The following is a 10,146-nucleotide window of genomic DNA, read 5'->3' as shown; positions in this document are numbered from 1 at the left end:
TGAGGCACAGAGAAGTTGAGTAGAATAAACTGAGCAGGAGCAGGCTTGGTATTGGATCAGACAGCTCTTACCTAGCAAGCCCCACTGTCATGATGGAATCACAAAATCTTGGGGTCTTTGGTGGGGTCTTTGAGATCCTGTGATATCAATCAATCGGTTGTATTTATTGAGCGGTTTCTGTGTGCAGAACACGCTACTGAGCGCTTGGGAGAGTGCGACACAACGATAGACAGACAGATTCCTCGCCCACAATGAGCATACAGTCTAGAGGGGAAGAATCTCCTCAGTGGTCCATAAGTTGAGGAAAGATTTGTGTGAGTGTTTAAGCCGGGTGCCCCTCCACGCTTGAAGATCTCGGCTGGTTATCCGACGGGTCGGGGCGCTCGGCCGCTTTCCCCGGCTCTAACTGCCGCAGTGACTTCTGCGGGAGTTAGGACAAGTGCCGTGTCTTTGCACCATGAAAGGTTTTCCACGTTTTCCGGAACTTCCGGACTTTCAGGGTGTGTTGAGGAGAATGGTTTTATGCCGTTGCCGTCACTTCAGGATTCCCTCATCTCTGATGAGGCTGTGATGGCATGTTTGGAGCCATATAACTTCTTAGTGACGTCTTGCCTTATGCCGTCGAGTCATCTCCGACCCATAGCGACGCCACGGACATGTCCCGCCCAGAACGTCCCACCTCCATCTGCAATTGTTCCATAGTGTATCCCTAGAGTTTTCTGGGTAAAAATATGGAAGTGGTTTACCATTGCCTCCTTCCGCGCGGTAAACCTGAGTCTCCGCCCTTGACTCTCTCCCAGGCTGCTGCTGCACGGCACGGGAGAGTCTGTGGCAGATTGCCTTCCACTCGCTAGCCACTGCCCAAGCTAGGAATGGAATGGATATGCCCCTGCTCGACTCTCCCTCCCATAGTCAAGACTGATAGGGTGCTGGAAACCCTCCAGATGCGACCCTGAAAGGGGTCTTAGCGATGGATCCCAGTCTTTCGATTGGCGGCAGTCTGCGTGACCTTGAATCCCTTCTTGGCATCCCACCGCTTGTTGAATATGGGGCTTAAATGATCAATCAAACTTGGTGGCGTTCACTTAAGGAAATTTCGATTCCCCACATGGCTAAGGTCACTGGATTTCCACTGAGATCACGTACTCGATAAGTGAAAGTGATGCGAGTGAGGGCACAGTTAGCGTCCGTGTGTGTGTGAGACCGATCCAAGTATCCATGGATAGGACCCTCTTGATTTGAGAGGGACAATAGAAGATCTGTTCGTAAATGCAGCTGTGTTGCTGGGAAAGATCAATCGGGGCATTTAACGAATGCCTAATGTGGGCAGAGCATTGTACTAAGAGCTTGGGAGAACAAAAGAGATGCAAGACATAAGGCTCCTAACCTCAAGGAGTTTACAGTCTGGCCAGGGAGCCAGATATTAAAATAAATGACGGGTAGGAGGAAGTAAAGGAGTGTATAAAGCTGTAAACTCTAGACTGTAAGCTCACCTTGGTCAGGGAACGTGTCTAGCAACTGTGTTAACAGAGAAGCAGCGTGGCTTAGTGGAAAGAGCACGGGCTTGGGAGTCAGAGGTCATGGGTTCTAATCCCGGCTCTGCCACTTGTCAGCTGTGTGCCTTTGGGCAAGTCAAGTAGCTTCTCTGTGCCTCAGTGACCTCATCTGGAAAACGGGGATTAAGACTGTGAGCCCCACATGGGACAACCTGCTTACCTTGTATCTATTCCAACACTTAGAACAGTGCTTGGCACATAGTAAGCACTTAAGAAATACCATAATTATTATTGTTATTATTATACTGTACTCTCCCAAGCACTGAGTACAGTGTGTGAGCCCCACATGGGACAACCTGCTTACCTTGTACCTATTCCAACACTTAGAACAGTGCTTGGCACAGAGTAAGCACTTAAGAAATACCATAATTATTATTGTTATTATTATACTGTACTCTCCCAAGCACTGAGTACAGTGCTCTGCACACAGTAAGCGCACCATAAATGCAATTGATGGATTATAAGATCTGTAATAAGTGGTATGGGGGAGTTGTATTTAAGTGCTTACATGGCATGGAAGAGCTGAAGTGGCAGGTGGGGGATGTCCATCAATCAAAGGTATTTAATGAGCACTCATGTTGTGCAGAACACTGTATTAAGTGCTTGGGAGAGTACAACAGAATTGACAGACACATTCCCTGTCCATAAACAAGCTGACAGTCTAGAGGAAAATGTATGATATCTGCAGTGGGATATTAGCTAGAGTAGAAATCAATCAATCAAATTAGGCATTAGGCATTCCCAGAAATGTATCTGGGAAGGTATCCTAGAGGAGACGTGATTTCAAAGGGGGCTCGGAAGGCAATGGTCTGTCCGATGGGAAGGGGGAGGGAGTTCGAGGTGAGGGGAGGACGTGAGCAAGAAATTGCCAGTAGGAGACACAAAGACGAGGTATAGTTAATAGGTTTGCTTGAGAAGAATGAAGAGCTGGGGTGTAATCGAAGAGAGTGGAGATGTAGGCGGTAGAGCGCCGATTGAGAGCCTTGGAGCAGTTGGTGAGGAGTTTCTGCTTGAAATGGAGAGGAACGGGCAACCACTGGAGGCTTTTGAGGAGTAGGGAGATGTGTGCAGAAAGATGTCTGAGAAAAATGGTTCAGGTAGCAAAGTGAAGCATGGACCAGAGAGGGGGGGACACTGGAGACAGGAAGATCAGTGGGGAACACTGATGCAGCAATCAAGCCAAGTTATTGAAAGATATCCACGTTTTGGTAAGTGCTCACTATATGCCAGGCAGGGGTAGATAGGAGATAATCAGGTTGGCCACGGTCCATGTCCCACATGGGGCTCAAAGTCTTAATCCCCATTTTACAGATGAGGGAACCGAGGCACAGAGTAATGCAGTGACTTGCCCAAGGTCACACAGCAGTCAAGTGGCAGAGTCAGAATTAGAACCCAGGTTCTTCCGCATCCCAGGCATGGACTCTCTCCACTAGGCCAAGCTACTTATCTATCTGTGCTTCTTACTGTGTGGTCCAGGTGCTTTTCTTTCTTTCAGTTGAAAGCGTTACACGGTCCTCTAACCCCAGCTTAAAATCCTCCAGTGGGGTAGGGAGAAGGGGGGGATGAAGTCCCGGTGCTTTTAAGGTGTGTTGTGTTGTGGTGGACTCCTCCAGTGTTGGAGAAACACTTAATTGACAACAGGTTCTAATTGATTAAATTATTTGGGAAAGGAAAGATGTCATACAAGGAAAAGTACTTTGGTCTTAAATGACAGAATCGTCTCCTACTGTGTTTTATGTTCCAGATTATGGTTGCAAATTTAAATGCTGGTCAAAAGGAGCTCGTTTCAAAATTCAAAGCCCTTTCTGACCCTCAATCCCCTGCATTTCAGGTTAAAGAGGTTTTTATTGTAGTACGGCTTGGGTCACGAGAAGGCTTTGGAAAGAGCCCGGCCCTGATGAAAACACCCATACCATAATAATGATTTCTTACTGTGCTTTCCTAGCAATGATATCATTTGTCTTCATAGCAGCCCCTAGAGACAGGGAGAGTCGGGAATGATTCTCCCCACTGTGTCACTGTGGAAACTGAAACCCAGAGAGGTTAAGGCACTTGCCCAAGGTCACAAAGCAACATCATAGTTTTTCCTCTAGACTGTAAGCTTGTTTATGGACAGGGGATGTGTTCGCTAATTCTGTTGTATTGTACTCTCCCAAGCGCTTAATACAGTGCTCCGCACAGAACTGGGGTAAGAGGGTTATTGGCATAAGCTGCCTGGCCCATACTCTGGGGCTCAGCAGAGTCATTTCCCCATTTAGTTCCCCCAGCCCTGCCCGCCTGCTGCAATATTTTCCCCCAGAAGAGCGTTTCCACTGAATTGTGTTGTGTGCACTGATGACCGGGGAGGAAAACGTCTCTGTTCTTGGCCCTCAGGGGAGCGCGGCGGTGGTGGATGTTAAAAAAAGGCTCCTCTCTGCACAGATCTACGACACCCAAGTCAGGCGTAGCCCATCCATGCAGAGCTGCACATACGCATGTCCCTGAGCACCGAACCCCACAAAGGACAGTGAGGCCTTGACTTCCTGAGTCTGCATTAGGTCTACTGTGATCAGTTCAAGATCAGGGAAAGTGGGACACTGGCATACCGCAGAAAATCCAGGACGGGGTTTGCACTGAGGCACTGCATCGCATTACGTGCGGCGGGGGACTTTGCCAGGGAATTCAGCAAACGGTATCATCTAGGTGTTCTCTGTAGGGGAGAGTAGGGGGTGAAAGTTCCTGCAATTCTCCATGTTGGATTTTTGGCAGCAGGGCTCAATGGAAAGAGCACGGGCTTGGGAGTCAAAGGTCACGGGTTCAAATCCCGGCTCCGCCAATTGCAAGATGTGTGACTTTGGGCAAGTCACTTAACTTCTGTGTGCCTCATCTGTAAAACGGGGATGAAGACTGTGAGCCCCACGTGGGACAATCTGATCACCTTGTATCCTCTCCAGTGCTTAGAACAGTGCTTTGCACATAGTAAGCATTTAACAAATGCCATTATTATTATTATTTTTATTATTATTATTTCCTTACAGTGACGGGATGGGGGGTGTTGGTGTTACCAGTCACTTTAGCCCTTTCTGCAGAACTGGTGGCTCCGGTGATTCCACTCCCTGTTCTGTGCATAAGGACTTTGGCCTTTTTTCCCTTTCTCAACATAAGCCCACGTGCAGCGCCGTTTCTGGGTCTGACCGTGGTCTATTCAGCCTAGTATTCTGTTTCCATGGCAGCAGGATGCTTCGGAGCACACTTATGTTTATATACCTACCCTTAGCACTTACGCATGTTTTTGACACATTAGCTTACGTTTATTTATCTATTTACCCTTCCATACTTCTGTTATCACTTGTAGTGCTGTTTTTTCTCCTGCTCCTACTATCTGTAACTCACCAAGACTCATCAGTCTACACTATTAGATTGTAAGCTTCTTGTGGATAAGGATTTTGTCTACAAACTCTATTGTACTCTCGGGAGCTGAGTGGTGCTTGGCCCTCAGGTGCTCAATTAGTGCTACTATGTGCCTGGAACAACTGTATGATGGTGGCCTTCCTGGACATTTATCCTCATGGTTAAGGATGGATGGATCAGCCAACACCCTTAATTTTCCCTCCAGAAACCTACTATTGACCTCTTTCTCCATGAATTTACCTAAACCCCTTTTGAACCTGCTATTTTGGCTGAAAATTCCCGTGGGAACAAACTCCAACTGCTCAATCCCACTGGGTCAAGATGTGTTTCCTTCTGTCCTGAACCTGCCACCTCCAAGCTGCCCCCCCATCCTGGTGATGTGGGTTTTGGGGTTTGGAGGATTGTGACCTTGCCTATACCGCTCGTGATTTTCAGGGCCCGGATGACGGCGATGGTAGCCCAGAGCAGGTCAGACTAGGAGGGAGAGTAGCAGAAGTTCCTTCACAGTCCTTTGGTCTCACCTCCGACGGGCTCAGAGTCAAGGTGCCGCTCTCCTACCTGCTCTTGGCCACCCCTTGGCTTGGAGCCAATTAGTGGAACAAGACAGAAGTCAAGGAGCTTCAGGAGCAGTTCATTCATTCATTCAATCGTATTTATTGAGTGCTTACTTTGTGCAGAGCACTGTACTAAGCGCTTGGGAAGTACAAGTTGGCAACATATAGAGACGGTCCCTACCCAACAACGGGCTCACAGTCTAGAAGGGGGAGACGGTTCTTTCAAAGCACCAGGGTTCATTGGGCCCTGATGGTTTCTTACACTGCAATTCCCGACCTTCCTCTTTCCAGCCTGGAGAGACCTAACCTTTCCAGGATCTCTTCTTACGGAGGTTGTTCCACCCCCCCGGTCATCTGGGTTGTCCTTCTCCAGCTCTACTCCGTCCTCCCTAAAATGCAGTGAGCAGACAACATGCAGTCTGGGGGAAAATAGGGAGAGGCTGGCTTCTCTGATTCCTTCCCTCCATGAACTCAGAGAGGTGCCAGCTTGGACCGCTACTTTTTGTTGTTCTTTTTTAGGGTGGGGGTATTTGTTAAGCACTTACTACGTGCCAGGCACTGTCCTAAGTTCTGAGGTACATACAAGCTAGTCAGGTTGGACACGGTCCATGTACCACATATGGGACTCCCAATCCTGATCCCCATTTTACAGATGAGGTAACTGAGGCCTAGAGAAGTGGAGTGACTCACCCAAGGTCACACAGCAGACAGAAGTTGGAGACAGGAGCAGAACCCCCATTCCAGACCTGGAATGCCCTCCTTCCACACATCCGCCAAGCTAGCTCTCTTCCTCCCTTCAAGGCCCTGCTGAGAGCTCACCTCCTCCAGGAGGCCTTCCCAGACTGAGCCCCTTCCTTCCTCTCCCCCTCCCTCCCCCCTCTCCATCCCCCCCATCTTACCTCCTTCCCTTCCCCACAGCACCTGTATATATGTTTGTACAGGTTTATTACTCTATTTTACTTGTACATATCTATTCTATTTATTTTATTTTGTTAGTATGTTTGGTTTTGTTCTCTGTCTCCCCCTTTTAGACTGTGAGCCCACTATTGGGTAGGGACTGTCTCTATATGTTGCCAACTTGTACTTCCCAAGCGCTTAGTACAGTGCTCTGCACACAGTAAGCGCTCAATAAATACGATTGATGATGATGATCCTTTTTACTACCAGGCTCGTGCTCTATTCCCTAGGCCGTGCAGCTTCTCCGCTGACCACCCTCACCGCTAGCCAGGGTGACTCTGCTGACTTGGAATCAATCGATCAATTGTATTTATTGAGCGCTGATTGTGTGCAGAGCACTGTACTAAGCGCTTGGGAAGTACAAGCTGGCAACATATAGAGACAGCCCCTACCCAACAGTGGGCTCACAGTCTAAAAGAGAAGCAGCGTGGCTCAGTGGAAAGAGCCCGGGCTTTGGAGTCAGAGGTCATGGGTTCGAATCCCGGCTCTGCCACATGTCTGCTGTGTGACCTTGGGCAAGTCACTTAACTTCTCTGAGCCTCAGTTACCTCATCTGTAAAATGGGGATTGACTAAGAGCCCCCCATGGGACAAACTGATCACCTTGTAACCTCTCCAGCGCTTAGAACAGTGCTTTGCACATAGTAAGCGCTTAACAAATGCCATCATTATTATTATTATTAATAATAAAAGAAGTAATAGACATACATTCAGGTTACTCGCATCGTGCTAATTATGCATTGTAACATAGTGACATCATATTTCATCATCATCATCATCATCAATCGTATTTATTGAGCGCTTACTATGTGCAGAGCACTGGACCAAGCGCTTGGGAAGTACAAATTGGCAACATATAGAGACAGTCCCTACCCAACAGTGGGCTCCCAGTCTAAAAGGGGGAGACAGAGAACAAAACCAAACATACTAACAAAATAAAATAAATAGAATAGATATGTACAAGTAAAATAGAGTAATAAATATGTACAAACATATCTACATATAGGACAATTTTTTCCTCCATATTTTCTTTTACCGAAAACTATAGAACCTAAAGCACTTCCCTGGAGGGGCAATGTGGGGGAAGACCCCCCCGGTCCCTTCCCTCATTCCCGAGCTCTTGGGCTTCCCTTCCAGGCCCCTGGGAATGCGGGTGGTGTTTTGGAGCCACTGGCCTCAGTGGCAGGAGGTGAGGCGGAGGGAGGCTGAGCGTTTAAAATAAAAATACGCCGCTCTATCCAGACCCGAACACCGGGACAGGCCAGCCGAAAAAAAGGGTGTCGGGCATAAAACCCCACAAACGATCATCTCCTTGCCAGAGCCGAAGTCACTCCGCGGCATTTTCTCCGCGGAGAAGCAGCGTGGCTCAGTGGAAGGAGCACGGGTTTTGGAGTCAGAGGTCATGGGTTCAAATCCCGGCTCTGCCAACTGTCAGCTGTGTGACTTTGGGCGAGTCACTTCACTTCTCTGGGCCTCAGTTCCCTCATCTGTAAAACGGGGATTAAGACTGTGAGCCCCCCGTGGGACAACCTGATCACCTTGTAACCCCCCAGCGCTTAGAACAGGGCTTTGCACATAGTGAGCGCTTAATAAATGCCATTATTATTATTATTATTTAACTTGGGGTGCTGTTAAAAGAGAAGATGAAAGGAGTGGACCCCACCAAACCAGATTAACCTGTAACCGGGGAGGCTGCGAGACTTATTTATAGGAAGCCCAGAAACCCTCCTTTGCTGCCACTGCCTCCTGCATGGCCCAGTGGAAAGGGCCCGGTTCAAATCCCGGCTCCGCCACTTGTCGGCTGTGTGACTTTGGGCAAGTCACTTCACTCCTCTGGGCCTCAGTTCCCTCATCTGGAAAACGGGGATGAAGACTATGAACCCCCCCGTGGGACAACCTGATCACCTTGTAACCTCCCCAGCGCTTAGAACAGTGCTTTGCACATAGTAAGCGCTTAATAGTCATCATTATTATTATTCATTTATTCATTCACTCAATCGTATTTATTGAGCACTTACTGTGTGCAGAGCACTGTACTAAGCCCTTGAGAAGTACAAGTTGGCAACATATAGAGATGGTCCTAAGACTGTGAGCCTCACGTGGGACAACCAGATCACCTTGTGACCTCCCCAGCGCTTAGAACGGTGCTTTGCACATAGTAAGCGCTTAATAAATGCCATCATTATTATTATTCATTTATTCATTCATTCAATCGTACTTATTGAGCGCTTACTGTGTGCAGAGCACTGTACTAAGCGCTTGGGAAGTACAAGTTGGCAACATATAGAGACGGTCCTAAGACTGTGAGCCTCACGTGGGACAACCGGGTCACCTTGTGACCTCCCCAGCGCTTAGAACAGTGCTTTGCACATAGTAAGCGCTTAATAAGTGCCATCACTTCATCACTGAGAAGCAGCGTGGCTCAGTGGAAAGAGCACGGACTTGGAAGTCAGGGGTCATGGGTTCAAATCCCGGCTCTGCCACTTGTCAGCTGTGTGACTTTGGGCAAGTCACTTTAACGTCTCTGTGCCTCAGTTACCTCATCTGTAAAATGGGGATGAAGACCCCGAGCCCCCCGTGGGACAACCTGATCACCTTGTAACCTCCCCAGCGCTTAGAACAGTGCTTTGCACGTCGTAAGCGCTTAATAAATGCCATTATTATTATTATTATTATCATCATTATTATTATTGTAAGTCAATCAATCAATCGTATTTATTGAGCGCTTACTGTGTGCAGAGCACTGTACTAAGTGCTTGGGAAGTACAAGTTGGCAACATATAGAGACAGTCCTATTATTATTATTGTAAACTCTCCAGCGCTTAGAACAGTGCTTTGCGCGTCGTAAGCGCTTAATAAATGCCATCATCATTATTATTATTGTTGTAAACTCCCCAGCGCTTAGAACAGTGCTTTGCACGTCGTAAGCACTTAATAAATGCCATCATTATTATTATTATTATTATTGTAAACTCCCCAGCGCTTAGAACAGTGCTTTGCACGTCATAAGCGCTTAATAAATGCCATTATTATTATTATTATTGTAAACTCCCCAGCGCTTAGAACAGTGCTTTGCACATAGTGCTTAATAAATGCCATCATCATCATTATTGTAAACTCCCCAGTGCTTAGAACAGTGCTTTGCACGTCGTAAGCGCTTAATAAATGCTATCATTATTATTATTATTATTATTGTTGTAAACTCCCCAGTGCTTAGAACAGTACTTTGCACATAGTAAGCGTTTAATAAATGCCATCATTATTATTATTATTGTAACCTCCCCAGCGCTTAGAACGGTGCTTTGCACATAGTTAGCGCTTAATAAGTGCCATCATCATTATTATTATTGTAAACTCCCCAGCGCTTAGAAAGGTGCTTTGCACATAATAATAATAATATTAATGATGGCATTTATTAAGCGCTTACTATGTGCAAAGCACCGTTCTAAGCGCTGGGGAGTTTACAAGGTGATCAGGTGGTCCCACGTCAGGCTCACAGTCTTAATCCCCATTTTTCCAGATGAGGTCACTGAGGCCCAGAGAAGTGAAGTGACTTGCCCAAAGTCACACACCTGAAAAGGGGCGGAGCCGGGATTTGAACCCACGACCTCGGACTCCAAAGCTAGTAAGCGCTTAATAAGTGCCATCATTGGAAAGAGCACCGGCTTGGGAGTCCGAGGTCGTGGGTTC

At 47.4% G+C, this 10,146-nt stretch overlaps 1 non-coding gene across 1 annotated transcript; it reads right to left on the bottom strand.

Annotated features, from left to right (window-relative positions):
- Nucleotides 1–824: 824 nt before the first annotated feature.
- On the bottom strand, nt 825–962 carry LOC119920517. The gene has a single exon (XR_005448258.1). It is a non-coding gene; the product is annotated as a small nucleolar RNA SNORA7 (small nucleolar RNA).
- Nucleotides 963–10,146: the final 9,184 nt, after the last annotated feature.

This window comes from Tachyglossus aculeatus, chromosome X1 (assembly GCF_015852505.1).
Source record: "Tachyglossus aculeatus isolate mTacAcu1 chromosome X1, mTacAcu1.pri, whole genome shotgun sequence".
In the NCBI taxonomy this organism is placed as follows: domain Eukaryota; kingdom Metazoa; phylum Chordata; class Mammalia; order Monotremata; family Tachyglossidae; genus Tachyglossus; species Tachyglossus aculeatus.
Note: the sequence above shows the minus strand (reverse complement) of the source record. Positions and strands in the feature narration are given on the sequence as shown.